At 42.1% G+C, this 21,748-nt stretch overlaps 1 long non-coding RNA gene across 9 annotated transcripts; it reads left to right on the top strand.

Moving 5' to 3' along the window:
* Positions 1–1,174: 1,174 nt before the first annotated feature.
* Positions 1,175–12,515, top strand: LOC131240734 (uncharacterized). 9 transcript variants are annotated; one of them, XR_009168853.1, is made up of 8 exons: positions 1,178–1,800; positions 8,561–8,832; positions 9,055–9,147; positions 9,268–10,154; positions 10,612–10,720; positions 11,270–11,431; positions 11,692–11,767; positions 12,241–12,515. It is a non-coding gene; the product is annotated as an uncharacterized LOC131240734 (long non-coding RNA). The 9 variants fall into 9 exon arrangements; XR_009168854.1 differs by having other exon boundaries at positions 8,561–8,715; XR_009168849.1 differs by having other exon boundaries at positions 1,177–1,800; positions 8,561–9,147; positions 9,294–10,154.
* The last annotated feature ends 9,233 nt before the right edge of the window (positions 12,516–21,748 follow it).

A 21,748-nucleotide genomic window follows, 5' to 3' on the forward strand; every position in this document is an offset into this window, starting at 1 on the left:
AGTATGTGAGAGACAACATTGGGTATAAGCGACCCATATAGTCTAACTACTATCGCCCATACGCACCCGCCCAAATTCACGGGTTTAACCTCAGGGTAGTCCTACCAACGGGACCACCATCTCTCTCCTCAGATTCCTGACCAACCCAAGGATTTTGATGGTAATCCATAACACTTCAACAATCACGGTTATCAACTAACATAAGTTATATCATGCATTCATATTTCCTAACATAAAATTTAGATATTTCTACGATGCAAATGCTAACATTTTGTTGAAATAAAAATGCATATGTGATGTGTGGGTTAGTGAGGAAACCAAGCATTTCATATATTTCCTAATACCAAAAATATATATAAGGGTTAGTATATCAAACATGTTATGGGGAATCATCATACAAGAATTGAGCAAGGATTATACAAGCAATCATCAATTTCATACCCAATCATGTTAAGAAACATCAAACATTTCATCAACATTCCATATTGATTTGGAGGAGGATCTAAAGTGTAATGACTTGTTTAGGTTTTTCTAGATTTTCCAAATACATCACCCAACAAGCAAAATCATTAGATTCATATTAAAATTGGTGCTAGGCCACCTAAGAACAATAGTCCGCACCTATGGATCGTTAAAGACTTGGGGAAACGACTTAGAAGTGTCAAATTCATGGTCGATTAGCCGGAATCCTGCGTCAATGCGTTTGCATGTTAGGATTTCATACAAATCCTAGCTCAACACAAAGGATTACAAAAAAGATGGGTGCTTACTTCCCCAATCGGATGGAAATCCCTTGTATTTGTGAATGTCGGGTTTCTTGAGGAAAGGGAAGAGGGGTTTCTAGATCTCACCTCCCTTGGGCCCACCTTTCTCTCCCTTCTTCCTTCTCTCCTTCTCCTCTTTTCTCCTCTTACTCTCTTTCTCTCTTTTTTTTTCTCTAGGGCAAATTTGTATGGGGAGAGGGGGTGCCCAAATGAGGCCCTTTTATACACTACCAAAAAATTGACCAAAGGCTACGGACTATGAGGGCTTTTAGCTACGGTTTAAAGCCGTAGTTATTTTACTACGGGTTTAATCCGTAGCTAAAAGAAATATATCTGTAGCTAAATCTGTGAATAATAAACTGCCAGGTATTTCATTCTCGCAGGTCCTTTTATCAGGTATTTCATTCTCGCGGGTCCTTTTATCATTCCCTCTCTCCCAAAATATCTCACACGCCCTTTCCCTGCCTCCACCTCACCCCCACGCCCTAGCCCCACCTCCACCTCTCTCTCTCTCTCTCTCTCTCTCTCTCTCTCTCTCTCTCTCTCTCTCCTTTCAAGTGCCCTCTCTCGTTCCCATTTCTTTCCCCCTTCTCTCTCTCTCTCTCTCTCTCTCTCTCTCTGGTTTCTCCTTTCAAGTTCCCTCTCTCGTTCCCATTTGTTTCCCCCTTTTCTTCTTCTAGGGTTAGGATTTTTATTTCCCATTTTTAATATTTTCTTCACCTCTCTTCTACGCAAGAGGGAAAGCATCGTGTTGACGGTGATTCCGTCAGTGGGGGCGATTCGAGCATCAGCAGCAAGTTTGTGGACACTGAACAATTTCAGAGGTAAGTAACAATTTCAACATTTCTCCTCCTCAGGAATGGCCCTCTCCCTCTCATCCTGGTCTTCTCCTGCTGCTTCGTTTCTCTCTCCACCTCGGAGATTCCTTACCCCTTCCTTCAAGCTTCATGCCTCTGTTTCTTCCTCCATCCGTCCTCCACCCAAGGTCATCCTCAAAAGGGAGCTCGGTAAGAACGGCAAGCTCATCGATGCTCTGGTTCTCTCTCTCTCTCTCTCTCTCTCTCTCTCTTTTATTTTATATTTTCATTTTCCTTTTTAAAAAAAACTGTGCATGCAATTGGGTCTGGAAAGTCTTTTTTTTTTTCATATAATGCTAGGGTCAAACACCTAAATTTGGTGCAGTGACCATTCGGGTTTTCATTTTGTACAAGTGGGGGGTATGGTTGGACGATCCAGACTGTTGGTCTGACGGGTCTTGCTGTTCATTGACAGTGGACGGAAATTTTCGGAGATTGGCTGTAACGCCCCGTGTTTTCAGGACCCGAGTATACGACTCGTTTCCTAAAAACCCGAGTGTTAACTTTAAAGGATGGTCAAATTCACGTATATTTTTTTTTCTCCTTATCAGAGTAAGCAGATGAGCGTAGAATGGACAAGTAAGCTAAAAGGAAAGTTTAAAATTTCATTTAGAATATACAAGTGGTTGCCCATAATGACTTATACAAACCAATGTCCCCATTCTTACAAATACAAAATTGACATAATATTACATGTGAAACAAGGTAAACTGCAACAATCTTGAACTGTAAAATCATGTAGCAACCCTTAGCAAATAGAATCATGCACCCTTGTCAACCATAGCCTGCTCCTCACCAATATACAGGGCCACCTGCACTACCTGTACGGTTGTATATTTGATGGATGAGTTGCCAGCTCAGTGTGAATTCCCCTCAAGATTACACACCGCCGCATTAAGTAAGCATAGTTATAAAACAACAAGGCAATCAAAACAATACATGATGCAATCTTTTTAAATGCATGGATGCATGAATGCACATCGGCCTGGGGATGCACATCCAGCCGGACTTGGGCTCGTCACCCATGCAAATCATCAACCTGGAAAAATCATCCAGTCGGACAGGGGTCGATAGTCGGTGGTCTGGGAGCTAGCGAAACGATACCCCGAAGAACTTAAGGGCACGTGCTATAGCATCCAGATTAGCCACCCGTCATCGCCAACATGCTATGGATGCATGATTAGCTAAACTGTTATTAGTCCAGTTACAATCAGCCAATTTAGGTAAGCTCAAGGTCACTACGGGGAGCTCGGAGCCCAGCGTAGGCCGACAGCTCGGGCATAGTGTCTCATTACCACCATCCCCGACCCATAAGACTACCATCTTAGGATGTTTAATGGAAACCCATCGACTAGTGGTCAATCATTTTACAGTATATGGGGCTTACCATCGCATGGTTGCATAGTATAAAACATCGAATCTATATAGGAAAAATATCAAAACAAAACCACGTAGGGCGAGTATCAAAATATGCCACATAGGGCGAATATCAAAACCATACGATAAAGACCATCCTTAAAAACCATTAGACATAACAACCCTGGATGGTAGGCTCACATCAATGATCCATCTACACCACCACTCAATAACCACTAGATCGAAGGTCCATAGCAATCATCGTCAATCGAGTTATATCCTAAGTATGGGTGTACATTTATAAGTGGGGGTTACCCACTGATGTACCAGTTTAATTTCCATAAGCAATACGCAAATAATTCATGAACAAATATACAAGATGAACATTAAGCAGGCAATATAGCAATTCAATTTCCACCAGCTAACACATGTGATTATAAGAGAGAGATATCAAATATAAATTTAAATAAAAACTATAACTTAAGCTAATGAGAAGATGGAAAGCTCAAGGGGAAGAATCATCACCTTATACTTTGAATCGCCTACCAGAGTCGCTAAGTGCTTGCGTCCTTAGAACCGAACCCTACCATGAATTATAAGGTTATACAATTAGATCCAAGCCTTATACATTGTTTATGGTTAGGATTTTAACCTAGGGTTGGGATCACTTAGGTTTAAGGTTTCACCCTAAGGTTTAGGCTTAGGCTAGATTTGTAGGTTTTGTTTATAAGATTTGAAATCTTATTTTGTATGGTCATGGATGATATTATCAAAGGGAATAATAAGTGAATAAGATTAGTCAAATAAATTGGTTATTAATTTAGAAATATTAACCATGGCTACTATTATATTAAATTACCTAACAACAGCCATGATGGATCACATTGCTAATAATTCCAAAACTATTAGTAATATTAACAATATCCTTAACATTTAGCCAATGTGACAGTAATAATCATTTGATGAAAATAAATAGCGTGTTCTAGAGTTAATAATAATATTTTAAGAATAACAAGGTAAAATTTTAACATTTTAATAATGAAGATTTTTATATGAATCAACTAACACCCATATAAATAATCTTCTAATGGTAAGTCATATCTAATTTTAATAACCCCAAAAAAAATGGTAATAACAATAGCGATGATAATTAAAATAAATTAAATCTGGACAAAAAGATATGGGCTCACCTAGTCAACTCAGTTCGAGTTGAGTTGACTCGGCTCGACACAACTGCCCATCTACTCTCCTTCTCTCTTTCTTTCTTCTTCCCATTTTCTTCCTCTGTTACAACCAGCCAGCCCCGACCCGACTCGCACCGTTGGACTCAGGGAGTTCAGCCGAGTCGACTCAGCGGTGGCTCTCTCTCTCTCTTCCTCTACCTGTATCTTCTTCCTCTCTCCTCCTACTTCTCTCTTATTTATTTATTTATTTTTTTCTCTTCTCTCTTTCTCTCCATCTCTCTTTTCTCTCTGTTTCTTCTCCCTCACTCTCTCTCTTTTCTTTCCTTCTTATCTGCTGGCCGTCCAGCAATGCTAACTGCGGACAGGGCTTGAGCAACGGGTCGAGCTGAGATGGTGCGGTGCAACAGCCGCACCACTCCATCTTCCTCTTTCTCCTTTCTTACATCTTCTCTCTTTCTTTTCCAGTCAGAAATGTCCCATTGAGGACGCCAATCCGGCCAGATTCGACTCAGTTTGGGTTGCCGGGTGCAGTGGATCAGTGAGGAAGAAGATGACGCCATTAATGGCGGATCTCGAATGGAGGCTTCTTCCTCTGATCTGACAGCATGGGATGGTTCATATGAACCCTAGGGAGCTTATGGATAATCTCATTTGAAGCTTTAGGATGATTTGGGTGGTGGGTTCGCTGGTGGAAGGGAAATGGTCATTTTTCGCTCGAGTTATAGTAAGAGGTGGAGAGCAGCTGCGGCTACTCGATCCTCTTCGTTTATGGAAAAATCCTAGCTCTCTAGGGCCATTGGATGAGAACTGGATGGCCCGGATTGAATACAGCCGTTCGATTTTCTCAAAACCATGGGAGGGATAGGCGTTGGTTTTGCATAGAAAACCTAGCACGTGATTAGCGCGTGAATGGTTTGGGTACGTCCGAAACAAGGGCATGTGACTGGAGGAGAGGCCCTCACATGGATCGCCAGCGTGGAAGAAAACCAGGCTTTCCATTTTTTGGGAAAGAAAGAAACACAAATGGCTCTCTTGCACTGGAAATTGCAACCCTGTATGGGAGCTTCAAGGTGAGTGACCAACAGGGTTGTAGTCAAAATCTTACCCTCTACAAGATGAACGGATTGGATCATGAAATCGGGTCCACCCTCATGGGCCACGATCATAGACATGGACGGTTGTCCGTCCGCTGTTGAAAACCGGAGGGAGAGAGAAATCTCTCAGTTCGAGAGAGGGCGCGGGTCAGCGCTGGTCGGCTTGCCTGGCACGTCTGATGCACACCAGGTGCACTACACCATGGTGTACGTGCACAGAAATATAGGGCTCACCGTGGTGTTTGTGAATAATCCACGCCGTTCATCGTCTTGGCCAGATCATGTAGTCCTATGGGTTCAGATATGGAAAGGATCTAAGCATTTTAGTGGGACACAACATATTTGAATAGCAGATGTTGCCCAACGATCTAACTGCCTCTGCAACCACCCTCATGATTGGCTGTGGCATCGTGTAGGGTCCCTCTTGATGTCGCTTAGGCAAATCCTCTCCCTTCATTTGCTTTGTATGATAATGTTAGGCCATGGGCCAAAATATGAGATAGATCCGAGTTTTGGATGGGCCACACCACTAGTCAACATGTGGTGATAATTTCGCCACTATCCTTTTTCGTCCGCTTTTACAACATGCAACAGTTTCTTTTCTTTCTTGTTGTTCAAAATAGATGGGGGTCCACCCGTGATGATCTTTCGGAAGATCAACTCCATTCACCGTCTTTGGCACACCGTGCTAACCTATGGTCCAAAATTTGAAATAGATCCAAACTTCAGGTGGGCCGCACGATCTATTAATGCATTAAATGGTATTTACCGTCAAACCCATGCACGTAGAAATTTGGATGAATTGAGATATTTTGTGAGAATTATGCTTTACTACTTGTAGTTGTACGATCCGCTCTGTTCATTGTGTTTAACATGCCCTGCTAAGATTAGGGTCCAAAAAATGGGGTAGATCTGTTGATCGGGTGAGCCGTACGGTATGTTTTAGCTTCAACGGTAGTATGTAATGACATTCATGAATATTTACGGTCTTGCCATTCATTTCTCAACCAGCTTCCAACGTCCATTACGTCGAAGTGCACCACCCGAATTTCTTAAATTTTGGCGGACATTGTTCATTTTTTGTGCTCTTTCTCTTGGTCCAGTTTGGGCCCCGATCTCCCAAGGATGTCCAAGATGCTCCTTTAGTGGCTTGCGCACTTCGTAATTCAAAATAACATTTGTACACCTTCGATTGATAAGTTACCAGCTAGTTGGGACTAAAACCCGAAGGACTTCACAATGATCGATTCATCCTGATATTCGGATGGCCCATTTGGCGGATCTAAACCTAATGGACGGTCAGGTGACTTGTTAAAAATAAGAAAGCTTTATGGTTAGCACTCTAACTATGCATATGGGTGGATGTATGGTCAGTTTTGTGAATAGGTAAACACAAAGTGGGTTTCCGGAGTAATTAGGGGTAAAAGCATGTGTATCGTTGGATTAGAGTGTCCTATTCACCCATGTAGGTTTCTCATATTATAATTCTAATGGTGAGTTAAACATATTCATATGGTGTGAACAAGATGAACGGATCAGAATCTTGGTCTGATAAGTGTACGGACGGATGTAGGGATCAAGTAGCTAAATTAATGTGATCTAAGGGCTGAAATTTGATGTGTACGGTTAATTTTTGGTAATTAGACATGGTATAAAATTTTGCATTAAACGGATGGTGAAAACCACGTGATCTAGAATCAAGTGGCCTAGGCAATGGCATTTTCATAATTATTATTAATATGAGGGTTTCCTGAAATCTAATGGCTCCACATGGTTTTAGGCGTGCTTCTAAGCAGTGCTTAGAAAAGAATGTATATCTAAATTGTTATGGATAGGGAGTTATTTGTCAATTCCTTTAAGGGAAGACACGTACGTTAGATCTCATGACAGAGAGTCTTACCTTGAAGTTTACGGTCAGATGGCTTAATCTATGAAAGAAGATCATTCCCAATGGTTCAATTTTTGTTGGGGAATGGATGTAGGTATAGGATAGCTAAGTTGGTGTCGTACACATGCATGTATTAAGTTAAACTTCATGGTAACACTCGAGGACTTTCAATACTCGGTATTGAAAAGTTCGGGGTGTTACATTGGCAGATCCCAGGCGCATTTTATGTGGACTTTTTCTTGGTTGGATATGAATCGTTTGCTGCATTTTCTATCTTGGCTGCCTATTGGTCCACAACTTTTTGAAGGGCTGGGATTCTTTAATCAACTGTTTGGCCTGTAATATCAACTGTTTGGATCACTGAAATGCTGGTCCCACTTGTCCAAGCTTCAAATCTGAATGGTGAGCATTGTGTGGTACCTGGGTTGTTGGCGCTCCTTCATGAGAGTGTTCTCCACCATTTATCTGGATGTTTCATCCGGGGGTGGGCCCTGCGGTGGATAGGGGTGAGAGCTTGAAATTGCACTAATCTGATGATGCTCACCATGTGAAAAGTGTGTCCTGCAAATGTAAGCAGAAATGGCAAATGGACATTGTATACATTTGACGGGGAAAGGTTGATGGATGAACTCTGTGGTTTTCTTTGTCCATGGCCCATCGTAGGTGGGGCCGACTGGTTTGAGTCACTGTAAAAATGGTCAAGTATACTTTGGGAGTTGGTTGATATTTTTTCCCGCCTCATGCCTTGTCTGAAAGAAGAAAATGAAAATTTGGGGAAACAGCTGAGTGGAGGAGATGTTTATAGCTTTTATAAATGTCAGTTATGATGACCAGTAATGGTTGGTGTTATCCATCATTATACACAATGTCCAATCAAACTTTTTTTTTCCTCAGGCTAATTAGTACATGTGGACCCCACCTGTTGTTTATCCAAACCATTCATATAGTGGGCCACATTTGTAAATGGAAGATGCTGAAACATCTCTTCCATCAGATAATGATCCTGTCGGATCAAACCTATCTTTCTCCCTGTAAAATGTGGAATCAGTAGCTATAGTCATTCTTTGTTTTTCAAGTGACTAATAAGGGAGAGATTGGGGTGTAGCCCAACTCATTATGAGGAGTCTCACTAGATGAATGGTTTAGAATTTTTAGCTCACTGAAAGGTCGCCCCACTTGTCCCATTTGGGTTGGACGAATGTGTCAATTCTTTCGGTCGAGTATATTATTATACCCTCCTATACGATGACTGATGACTGCTATTTTTATTTAATTTACAGATAGTAAAAAAAGTAACAATTTCAGCAGTGATTCCGTCAATGGGGGCGATTCCCTGGTATTGCTCAGTGCTTGCCATCTTTTCTCTATTTTGGCTTGACAGTTTTCATTTCTTATCATGATTATGTTGAAATTACAGGGAAAAAGGTTCTATGCAGAGGAAGGTAGAGGTACTTCGTGATTTGAGGCATTTGTTAACGAAGTCTGAGGTGCCTCCTGTTGAAGCAGCCCTCAAAGCTGTGGGAAATTCCTGTTCTTGTGCAGTGCCTTTCATTTGGATCACCAGATGAGCAGGTCCAGAAATTTTGACTTCTGTTGTCGTAGTATATAGCTGGTTTAAACATTTCTTGTATAGGTCATTCTTGTTAGAAATTGGAAGCTAATCACTTATTCAACATTCACATCTTAGGAGTAAGATTTTCCTGTTAATTACATGCTTTTGGGAGTGCATGAATTGGTAATGTTCATTCGTATTGTGGGTGTGTGCTTGTGCTTCAATGGCTGTTTGCAATATTCTACGTCTCTAATGCCCCTCACAGGAAAAAGAGAAAAGAAAAAAAAAAAAAAAGCAAAGAAAAAGACAATGCAGCCTTTAAGGGAATTTTTCATTATTTCTTTGCTGTTATATTGCAGTTGCTTGAAGCAGCCTAGTGTCTAACTAACATAGCAGCTGGAGAACCAGAACAGACAAAGGCTCTATTGCCTGCATTACCTCTGAATGTCCCTGTAAATTTCTTTATTTACTGCTACGTTTGAATGTCCCTGTTATTTGGTTCTGATTCTCGCTATTTACTCAATCGCTATCTTAACAAGTACCTTTGCATTGTTATGGTTCTTTGAGTTCAGAACTTTTCTGTTTGGGATTCTTACAGTGGAGAAATCTACTTTCATGGAGAATGAAGTGGTTGCAGCAAATCAAGGGAATGGAACAAAGAGAAAGAGCCAGTTCCAACTTAAATCTGTGGAGAGTTTTTATTTGGGTATCTTTAGCTCTCCAACTTCTGTAAATTCACTGATTTGGTGGTTAGGTTAATTCTATCCTTCCTCGTCTCACCACTGATCATCAATCTCAATATCCTCATTTCAGCCATGCTTATTCTTAGAACATGTTGTTCCTTAACTGACTAGCATTTTTATTTTTATTTTTGAAAGTTGAAGGTTCAAAGCTCTTTTCCTCTGAATGAATGTCAAAACTGTTGGGAGAGAACTCCTTACAAAACACAGCTTTACTTTCTATAGACACAGCTCTATAAGTCTCCATATCACCCAACCATTCACCAGAGATTTCAGTATCTAAGGACCATGGTATCGAATAACAACATTTTCAACAAGATCTTGAACATGATCCTACCATGCGAACCGGCTTCCTGCTCCGTCAAGAAAGCAATCAATATGCCACCCTCTTACTTTTAGTTCAGACAAAAATGAAGGGAACACATTATCCATTTTCCCATAAGCCTCAGATAACACCCCATCACTCAGCACATGTCCCAACTTCTGTATATCTGTAGCATGTGCAGATACCAACCACCCCCTCAGTGCATCTTCACCTGTTGCACTGTGCTCCAAGACTGTCTGTCTGCTTACTTTCACAATTTATAAGAAATTTCTCATTCAGGAATATTTCTCTCAACTTGCTGAGATGCCTTCTTGACAACCTTGTGTAAAGCCCTGCCCACCTTCACACTTCCAGCATCTTCTATGAGCCGCTCTGGGAAGAGGAGATCTTCCTGGTATCTTAAGTCTGCCAGGTTCGATATTTTTCCGATCTTGATAAAATCTGTAACAATCATGGTTGTTCGTTGTGGGTTCAATGTGTTAACTGGAACTGCTTGCATTTCTTCAACCACATTGTATATATGAATAATAGATAGCAACGGGCCGACTATCAACTTTCCTTGCATTAAGGAACATACTGTGGATGCTAATTGAATGCCTGCTCCCATTCCCGCAATATTGAAAAGAGTCGATATTGCCTCTCCTTTGGCAAATAGGTCGCTGAGGTTGCCTTCTTTGTGGTTCTACCTATTTGATTTGATTTTTCAAAACATTGATTCCATCAGTTTTGACATGGGTTACATACTTTTCTTTCCTCCTCCTTTCAGTAAATTGAGTTAAAGCTTTTAGAACTAGAACAATGCCAGCCATCTGAAATTTTAGTCAATAAACCGTTCTTCTTTAATGGAATAGGTTTTTGGGACTTCATGAGCATGAAGAAATCCCTGCAGCCTGCCAGAGTGCATTTGACGTTGCCTGTTTACGCATGGAAGAGAGACTAGCCTACTCCACTTTTGAACAGGTAAATCAATTTAAATTCTACACTGCACTTTTGAATTTCATCTCCTCATGAAAGTACTTTGAAACAATCTCTTTCTTGGACAACAGATGAGGATTTTTATGCATTCATGCATATTAAGTATATGTATGCATGCATGTATATTATACATATGAGTACGTCAACATATATGAACCTGAGACACTCAAGGTTGTGACAGAAAGCACTGCCATATTGAGTTAGGGCCCAATGCCCCTGGCCTGACTTTGGTGCAGTATTCCCGAAGAGTGGGTGCACACCTCCCTCCCTCCATCCACAATTGGTGGGAGACATGTACACTGGCTTTTGGTGGCATATTAAGTATATGTTTGATGGCGATCTTTTCCTGTATATGCATGTATGTCTGTCTGTGTGTGTGCGTGTGTATGTATTTTTGTTTGTAGTTTTAAGTGAATGGAGGGTGACACATTGTATTTCTGAATATCCCCATTTTCTCTACTCACTTTGAAAGAATATACCATCCTTTTTATGGTGTCTTGAGCTTTAAGTGATTGATCGCACTTCATGGCACAGGACATGGTGCTTTTGCATCACGAAGTGGAAGTAGAATTCCCATATGGGCGGCCAACGGAAAATCACTGTGCCACTCTCTTGGAGTTTGGAAGAACGAAAGATAGGAAAATAACCACTGCCATGGGTCTCACAGTCGGCATTCCAGAAGCCATAGGAGCTTTGGTACTTTCAACTCATTTTAATGCCCTTTTTTCAAATCATGACCTGATCAAACTCGAAACTGTCCGCATTACTTTCTCAATTGTGATTCAAACCCTCGTCGAGTCCCACCATGGATGGAGAAAGCCCAAAAATATTTTAGATTGAAATTCCCTATTAATCAATATTAAGACTTCAAATTATTATTTTTTCGTTGTTCTCCTCGAAATCAGGTATTTGGAGGCCATAAATCGAAGGTTTAATATTGTCTATATGTCTTGCAGGGTGAGTTTCAGACTGAAAACTGATACAAATCTCCTTGAGATTGCAAAGTGCAAGACATCTGTGTCTTCAATTGAAGTATATTATGTACAAATTTCTTGAATTTTACTCTTTTGTTTTATATATAGGAATTTAAATTCACTTCTTCTCGTATCCACTTCTGCTTCTGCTTATTTGATCTGGCAAAGTGGAGAAGTGTGCCCCAATAAGTTTTATCTTCCAATTCCCAAATCCTGTAATTCTATAGTAAATTATGCAAACTGAAAACCTATACATGCCCTGCAAATTCTGACTTAGCATTGCCAACTACCTTAATTTTTTGGTAGATGCATTGTATGGTCCCTGGATTGCCTTTTATGGTTAACTGATGTGTTTGGCAAACAGATCATTTAAACAATATCATTTCATTGTGGAATGGGAGTAGGACTCTTAGTGGGGTCCATCTCTTGCTTTCTTCCTCTTTTGTAATTTTTATATTTTTAGATAAGAGGCTAGTTCCTATACAACTGTTGTAGAATACTCTTGTAATTGTCATTGTTTTGTGATTGCAGTTTATTTGCTCTCTATTTTGTAAGCCATCATGGGAAAGGAGAAGGTTCACATTAACATTGTCATCATTGGTCATGTCGACTCTGGCAAGTCGACCACAACTGGGCATCTTATCTACAAGCTTGGTGGAATTGATAAGCGTGTGATTGAGAGGTTTGAGATGGAAGCTGCTGAGATGAAAAAGAGGTCATTCAAGTATGCATGGGTTCTTGATAAGCTCAAGGCTGAGTGGGAGCGTGGTATCACTATTGATATTGATATTGTAATTGATTGAATGAATGATTGTAATTGATTCATTATTGAATGAAGGATTGTGATTGAATGAAGGAATGATTATGCAGGTGGAAATTGAATGAACGAATGATTATAATTTTTTTTAAATGTAGGAAATAGCTACAGATATTGACCATAGCTGGTAATCTAACAACTGTAGCTATTATTAAATTTGGTATATTGCAATGGATCCAGCACTACTTTTAGCTACCAATACTATCCGTAGCTGTAGGTACTTTTTGCTACAGAAATACCTGCTACGGATTATTTCCGTAGCTATTGTAATTGGCTCGGCACCTACGACGACGGTCGTGCTACGGACGAAAACCATAGCCATAGGTTTATGGCTACGGATTAAATCCGTAGCCTTTGCCTAATTTTCTTGTAGTGATAGTGCCAGATTTGGTGTAAATGGCCTCAATGACTAGGTTTTTTACTATACTAGCCCTATGAGAGTCTTTCTAATCTCTAGGGCCTACTACAGGATGTACATATTAATATACACCGTAGAATAGTTAGCCCTAATGATGATCTACATATGCACATGTTCAGCCCGCCATTTGGATGCGCCGATCGACAGATATGATTAGAAGTTTGTTCAACGGTCACCGATGGTCGATCGGGGCCGCGACTATATGAATATGAGCAAAGAAATATTCTTAATCCACGTGAGAAGTTTGGTCATAAACTGACGGTCTGAAATCCTCAACTTTGCATAAGAGTGGACGACCCAATTCACTTAAGTTTCAACTTCTTCCTTTAGGATATTTGCACTTCTCATGTACTCATCCTTCTGCTCAAGTTGAGCAGTTCTGGACATTACCCAGGTCCGACTCCCGCGATGGACGTCAAGCCCAGTAAGACGAACATTATTCTATAATTTTGGAACAAGTGGCCCACCAACGAGCGATCTAGAAATTATTCAGAAAATCAGGGCATTTTTGGAATGAATTAGGTATTGATATTTCTTATGGGCAATGATTAGGGGGTTTAGATTAACTATGTTCATAGTGTGGCCTATTTATAACCAGTGAAAGTGGAGATTTGGTTATGATTACTCTAAACTGTCGGTTTTAGGCTAAAAGAGTAACGGGGTTGATTTGGTCTATTAGTCAAGATCCGGGCCTTATCTGACTCGGCTTCGGTTAGATCTTTAATTTAGTCATGATTGTCTTGATTAATTAATGATGGGTTTGTTAGATTTAGGCCCTATGTGAGTAAATCATGGGGCTACACCTGGTGTTCAAGTGATCGGGCGGATTCGTGGGCTTCCTACGATTGATTAATTGGACTTGTGCGGTTCTTTACTGGTACTACCCCTGTTTAAACTAATATTGAGTGCTAATGGTCATTAAGTGATATTATAAGTTAATTAATAGAGAAATTTTTAAGGACTTTTGAAAATCCAAATAGTGAAAATTCAGGACGTTAGAAGTTCACCGTTGTGAGACCCCGGAGCATCTCTGTAAGGGTTCTTCAACCTTTCCATACCCAAACACTCTTGGACCCATCTTTAAAAACCTTAATCACTAGATTTGAGTCTGACTCGACAATAATTTGAGAGAAACCTCTTTCCAAGCACAAGAGAATTCCATCATGAACCGCCCTGAACTCGGCACCAGTTTCGTCATCGAACTGCCACAACCATAAGTGAAACCGAAAATAAAATCCCCCTTGTCATTTCTACAAACGCCGCTGCCCCCTGCCAAGCCCGGATTGCCTCTAGAGGAACCGTCCACATTTACCTTTACCCAGCCTGTAGGTGGTTTCTGCCATCGGATGACTGCATGTGTCGTTTGCTTTGGATATGTATTTGTAAGCCCATCCACGGTTTGGAGTCACTGGGAGAACCTGTTTCTGACAACCTCTTGTCTAGCGCATGACAGCCACCAGGAGACTTTTTCTATGACCGACTGGTGTTTCATCAATCTGTCTTCGAAAAAGACCCCATTCCAAGAGCGCCAGATTTCCCACAATATAAAGGCTGGAGTGAGGAGATGTCGCTTCCCTTGATTTCTCCTATCCGCACAGGCGCTTATCCATTGCACGATTCTGGATTCCACCATCAACGCTTGTAAGCTGGAGATCCTCGCCTGCACACCGAAAAAATTCCAGACTGATTTTACAATCTGGCTGTCCAAAAACATATGCGAAAAGGATTCTGCAGCTGGGCCCGGTTCGGTGTCGTCTCTATAGCACAAACATTTTGATGCAAGGGAAACACCTCTTGCTTGGGCTACTAACTCGAGAGGAACAACCTTTTGAAGAAGCCTCCAAAGGAAAAGAGAATTTTTTAGCGGTAGCGAACCGTGCCATACCCACCTTGCCCAGCCCATTCTGGGTCCGATCGGCCTATTGACGTCCCACACAGACTTGACAGTAAAAGAACCTGAAGAGGTGAAGGGCCAAAAGGGGGAGTTGGGTTCAGCAAAGACATAGAAGCCATTTTGGAAGATGAACTTAGTCACCTCATTGGGAAGCATGGACAGGGCACTCGAAGGCAGAAGGGGACCCCGAGGGCCCAACACTTGATTAACCTTCAAAGGATAAACGGTGGCAACAACATCAGACAACAGAAAATTCTGAAGGGGGCCAAGGCCTGTCCAATTTGTTTTTCAGAAATTACAATCACCTGCGCCAACACTCCATTAAACCTTCTCATCAAGGAAAGAAATCTTGGAACTTCAGAAAAGGGGAAGCTCTTCCTCAGATGAGATCAGCCCTCATCGAATCATGGGAAAGATTATATTTAGCTGCTATAAAAGAGGCCCAGAGACTAGAGTCTTTGCGAAATTTGAGGACCCACGCCATTTTAATACGAAAAGCTTACAACACATCTGTGAGTTTCCTGATACCTTCCTTTAGCATCATGATAGTCTTCCAGCTCTTCCAATGGAGCTTGCGTTTTCCCTCAGACCACCCCCAAAAGGAGGCAAACTTTCTGTCAAGATCGGACAAGACTTGTTTTGGAATTGAGGAAGCTGTCATAGAGTGAATAGGGATGCTACATAGCACATGCTTGATGAGGACCATTCGCCCTACTTGCGACAAAAATCTGGATGTCCAACCCTTTATACGACCCCCCACTTTATCCACTAAGGGCTGAAAAGCAGAGGACTTCAGCCTACTAACTGACAAGGGAACACCGAGGTAGCAAAAAGGGCCTGTGGATCTGGCAATACCTAGTAACGAGCTTAGGGCACGAATCCTGGAGGCTGGGATCTTGTCTGAGCAGAAAAAGGAACTTTTGGCTTTGTTAATCAGTTGCCCCGACGCTGTTTGGTATTCCTCCAAATAAGCCATGATCTTATGCATAGAAGCTCTTCTTCCGTCAAGAAAAGGAGGGTATCATCTGCATAGAGAAGGTGAGAAATCTGTGGGCAGCCCCTCCCAAGCGAAACTGAAAGACAACTGCCATTTGACATCAACTTATGTAGGCTACGGCTCAAGACATCAGCCCCTAAGATGAAAAGACTTGGTGATAACGGGTCCCCTTGGCGCAATCCGCAAGAGGACTTGAAAAATTCGGTCGCTTCTCCATTAATGAGAACGGAGAACCAGCGGAGTAGAACACCCCGGAGAAACCATCGAGGCCAGGCGCACTGTCAGACGGGATGGCTTGGATGGCCGCTTTAACCTCTTGGATGAAAGGCAGAGCAATAAGGAAGTTGTTCATGTCCTATGTCACAAGCTTTGGCACCAAATCCAGTAGTTCCGAATTCATCGGGCTGGTTCTTCCCTTAAAAAGCTCCTCAAAGTAGTTTATGGCTTCCCTTTTAATATCCTCGTTTCCTATCACGACCGCACCTGACTGAAGTTGAATGTTGGAGATCCTAGCTCTCCTCTACTGTTCAGTGGCAGTTGCATGAAAGTACTTTGTGTTATGGTCCCCCTCTGCTAGCCAGCTTGACCTTGATTTCTGTTGCCAGAAGATCTCATGTTTGATCTCCCACTGGTTAAGCTGATGTGAAGCTTCCTGAAATCGGTTATATAAAGATGTGTACTCACCCTGGCTTAAGTCAGACTGTTGGAGCTGCCAATCAGTCTCTGCCACCTCAAATTCTGCCATCTTAAGTTTTCTCCAAATTGCTCCTTGTTCCAGATCTTCATCTGCGCTTTGACATTTTTCAGTTTGACAAGTACGTTGAAGACTGGATGATACGAATCGACACTGTTCCAAGCATCCTTTACTACCTGCATAAAGGATTTATCTGTAGTCCACATCCTCTGAAATCTAAAACGGCTTTGGCGCATTCGGCGGAGGAGGAGGAAAGGAAAGAAGAAGAGGGCTATGGTCCGAATTAGTCCTCGGTAGATGCTCAAATTGGAAAGTTGGGAAGGAGGATGCCCAAGCTGAGTTGATGAGCATTCTGTCTAGCCTGGCCCAACTTCTAGCAGCGCCGGACTGATTGTTGCACCAAGTGAATTGCAGCCCCGTGAAACCTGCATCAAACAGGCTAGCATTGTCTATCGCCTCACTGAATTCTCTGGCACTATTTCTATCAAATATTCCTCTGTTGTGTCTATTTGATGCTTCAGTGATAGCATTGAAATCACCGCATACACCCCGAGGACCTTGTAATAAGGTGGACAAATCCGCCAGATCCTCCTAGAGAAGCCTCCTGATAAGCCTGGAACAGCTGGCGTAGATACATGTCAGGTTGATGGAGATCCGCAAGTTTTGAAAATACATATGCACAGCTATGAGCTGATTAGTTGCCTTAATAATTGAACAAGAAATAGGGTTTTTGTAGAAGAACCAGATCTTGCCCCCCTCCTCAACATTTGAGAAGGAAATGTGAAAGCCTAAAGAGAGACCAATTCTCACTCGACTAGCATCGCTGATCATACGTTCTAGAATCACTACAATCCCGGGGCTATGAGATCTCATCGATCGTTTCAGCGTTCTGATAGTTCTACAGTTTCCGACTCCCCGGGCATTCCACACAAGAAACTTATCCATCCGTGACATATCCCATGTTCACTTCCCTACGCTTGAGGTGTCTTAGTCTGGATTCCCAGTCACCTTTACCGTAGAGAATTCGCGGTCTCTTCTTGTAGGAACCTTGCTCCGATTGGTTGATTGCTTTCCTTGAAGATTTTCTTTGAGTATTACCTGGCTGTTCTGATCATCTGTTTCTTCCTGCAATTGCTGACCCACCTTTTGTTTGGAGTTGGTAGCTGAACAGAGTTCCTTCCTGATTCTGCTGCCTACTATTTCATATGCCTTATCTTGGTTTGAGAAGAAAGGAGATAAATCAACCTCTAAGCGATGGTTTAGCAGCCAGTCCCTTCTCCATGTCGAGCGAAATCCTTCTGATAACTGTGGATCTCCCTGGAAAACATTAGGGGTTGCCTGAATCTCAGTCATACCATCCTCTGACTCAACTCCTGGATCTTCATCTGAAGGGAGATCAATTTCTTTCCTAGGAATGATGTGATAACCAATTTTAAGTGGGGAGTTACCCTTTGATCTAGCACACCTGTATTCGTAATTCAACACCTTATTATTGCTGAGTCTTGGCCCCAATTCCACTCCTAAATGGTTGTCTTGATGAGAAGCCGCAGTAGATTCAGAGTCCATGAGGAATAGCTCTCTGGATATATCCATCGTGTCCCTCTGTCGCTGAAGATTGGACTGATGAAAAGGATTGAGCGGCTAGCACTGTAGGATAGACGGGTTGGGGCATGTAACCAGGTCGTTATCTGCAGGCCTGCTGACAGGAAGTAGGTGTTGCATAGGAACGGGAAGTAGATCAGAAGCAGCTTCCGATTCATTTGCAATTCTGGTAGGAGGGAGACCGTTTCCTGTCTTGATCAGAAAATCAGAAGCAGTAGGTCCATCACCCTGAACTGAGTGTAGATCTGATCCAAAGTCCTGCACTATTCCGGTCACAACGAATTCATTCTTCTTTCCCTGGCATTCATCTGGAGCTTGAATAACTGCTGCATCACTACCCTGGCACTTATGTGAGGTGAGAGCAGCTCCCATCACCTGAGCTGACCTGCTAACTGCAATTACCTTTCCACTATCCTAGCACTGTGCTGGAGCTTGGGGAACTGCTGCGTCACCACCCTGGCTTTGAACTTGAGCGTGAGGAACAACCACAACATTATTTATATAATATCGTTCCCTTTCGTTCACATTCTCTATCGGCTGGTCTTCATTTTTCATTGGCTATTGAGGTCTTAACTGAGAGTTGTTATGTTGCAAGTGTCGCGGGTTAGAATCTAAAAATTCCTCCACTTCGGCAATTCCACAAACAGGAGAGGGACGGGGATTTATGTCTGTTATATTGTTGGCAAATCTTTTTTCCACCCATTGTTTCGTGCTTTCCTTAGGTGCCTGAGTAGTATTGGATTTTCTTGGTCTAAAAATGGGTTCCATTTCCACCATAACCGGGAAGAATTTCCCCATGACCAATAGGGACAGGGCCTTCTGCAGATTGGCTCCTGGACGGAGGAGTACTTTGATTCGAGCGAAACTCTGGAAAATTTTGTACGCGCTAATTGGATCAATGTGGGTTACCCTTCCAGCTGATTTCCCAAATCCAGAAGGATGGATTCCATCCAAACGTGAGCCAGTATGCCGTACAACCTCAACCAGACTCCATCCCCTCCAAACTGCACCTCAGGAGACCATTTGACCATGCTTGTAATGTTGATTGAGTTGTGCAGCGATTGGTCCGACAGAAATTCGTCACAAGCCAGTTTGGATTTCCATACAATGAGAAATTTGAGATGGGATACTCTCGCAATTTCCCCTATGGATGGACCGAAGGAGGAGTTTCTGATGGCACTTTAGACCTGAAGAATCGAGATCTCTGGACTGGAAACCGTAATCAAAGCTCCCCATTTCAATGCCTCTAGTCTAGTTTCAATAGATCTTCGATCGGCGATGGTAACCATTGTCTCCTCATGAGGGTCTTTGTTAGATCGAGCACTCACCTCGGAAGAAACCGCATTCGCAAAGGAAGTAGGAGGATTTCAGGACGCTTCCTCTTTTCTCTGATATAAAATGCGATGGCTTGGGGGAACCCTGGATTGGGCTCCTCTTCTTCTGGCCCATCTTATTTCCACAATTCTACCATCAATTCTTTTGCCATTCAAGACATCTATAGCATTCTTAGCATCCTTTTTATAATGGAAACGAGCGAAACCAAAACCCCTAGGCTTGAGAGAACCTGGGACCGTCGGAATATATGTGTCCAGGACCTTACCGAATTTGCTGAAGATGCGAAAAAGATCCTCCATGGTTGTATCGAATGTAATGTTTCTGATGAAAATGTTGAAGCCTCTGTTGTAGGTGTGGATGGAGTTTCCGATCAGGGAGGGGAGGGTCGAAATCGGCGCGCCATTGTTTATAGTCGACCTATTTCTTTCAGATCGGGCATCACGTCTTCCTCTGACCAGCTGCCAATCTTCAGACTGTCCGGCGCTGCCGAACCCGGAGTTGCCCTCCATCAGAGCTAGGGCATGAGAACTGGACCCGGGATCGTCGCGACTCAGCGGTCAGGATCCTTCAACAGCATCCCCTGAATCGGCCAACGGAGATGCCAGAGAAAAACCGATGAGAGGGTAGCACCGGGGGTCGGCCGGCAGTGGGAGAAGATTCAAAATTCAAATTTCCCTCCAAGGTTTTCACGACTTAGAAAAAGTATATAGGAACTTTCTCCATTTGTGTCGAAGAACCAATGAGAGTTATCATGGTTCACGGGTACATAAACCTGTCCATGTTTAAGAAGTAGGCGATCAGTAAAAACATGATTAGAGAACACATTACAACTAGGCTTGATGTTATGTGACGAATGCATTACCCGTTCACAATGCCAAATCGCCTTGGTGTGTGATTTACCCTGCTGCTTGGCAATTGCGATGACATTGTTCATCTTACCTACCAACTTTGCATGTCCTGAAGTAAACTTCAAGTCCCGATATGCCTTTAGAGTCGACATACTAGTTTGAAGGCATACCTATTACAAACATAATCAAAGATCAATACAAGTAGCAAAAACACGAATTAATACAAAAAACAGATTAGAAATTGAGCGAGGGGAGTTTGAAATGGAGCGAGGCAAACTAAAAATTCAGCAAGACAAAGTAGGAAATAAGTGAGGGAAACATGAAATTCAGCGAGGCAAACATTAAGTTCAGCGAGGCAAGATGAAATTGAGCGAGGCAACCTAAAAAATTGAGTTAGGCAAGGTGAAATTAAGCCGAAACATGAAATCGAGCAAGGGGACTTTGAAATTGAGCGAGATAAACTAAAAATTGAGCAAGGCAAAGTAGAAAATGAGTGAGGGAAACATGAAATTCGACGAGGCAAACATTAAATTCAGCGAGGTAAGATGAAATTAAGCGAGGCAACCTAAAAAATTAAGTGAGGCAAGGTGAAATTGAGCGAAAAACCTAGAATTTGAGCAAGGCGACCAAGAAATTGAGCGAGGAAACCTAAAAATTGAGCGAGGCAACCTAAAAATTGAGCGAGGCAACCTAGAAATTGCACGAGGCAACGTAGAAATTCAATGAGACAACCTAAAAATTCAGCGAGGCAATGTACAAATTGAGCGAGGCAATCTAGAATTTGAGCAAGGGAACCTATAAGTTAAGCGAGGGAACATAGAAATTAAGCGAGGCAATCTAGAATTTGAGTGAGGAAAATTAGAAATTCAGCGAAGCAACTGTTCACTCCCCAAGTATAGGGTTGTGATGTAGTAATAAACTCGGTAAGACCGAGGTCGAATCCCAAGGGACTGGAACTTGTACGTTATCTGAAACTAAGTAGAAATAGAACTAGAATGAGATGAAATCTAAACCGATTGTAATTTGAAGAATAATGATGAAAGATTAATCTAAACTGAGAAGAAATTTCAGAGAAGGGAAACTAGGGATTCAGAGGATCCACTTGTAGAGATCAAGGAGATCTTATGCCTGGATTAAAAATCAGGAAAATTAACTGAACTGCCGTTGATATAGTTTTCAAGAGATGAGAGGTATATGAATTAGAATGGATTCCATCACCAAACCATGCCCAGGAGACAAAGCAAACAACAGAATTAAACTAATTACCAACCGGTCAACATGTTTTTGAAGGTTAAGAAGGGTTACCGACATCCAACCATGCCCAGGAGACGATGGTGAACAACAGGGCTTCCTGACATCATAAACATCAAGAGGAAAAGAACATGCTCAAAGCCATCACACACCCATTGTAATTTCAGTCACAATAGACCATTA

This window comes from Magnolia sinica, chromosome 3 (assembly GCF_029962835.1).
Source record: "Magnolia sinica isolate HGM2019 chromosome 3, MsV1, whole genome shotgun sequence".
In the NCBI taxonomy this organism is placed as follows: domain Eukaryota; kingdom Viridiplantae; phylum Streptophyta; class Magnoliopsida; order Magnoliales; family Magnoliaceae; genus Magnolia; species Magnolia sinica.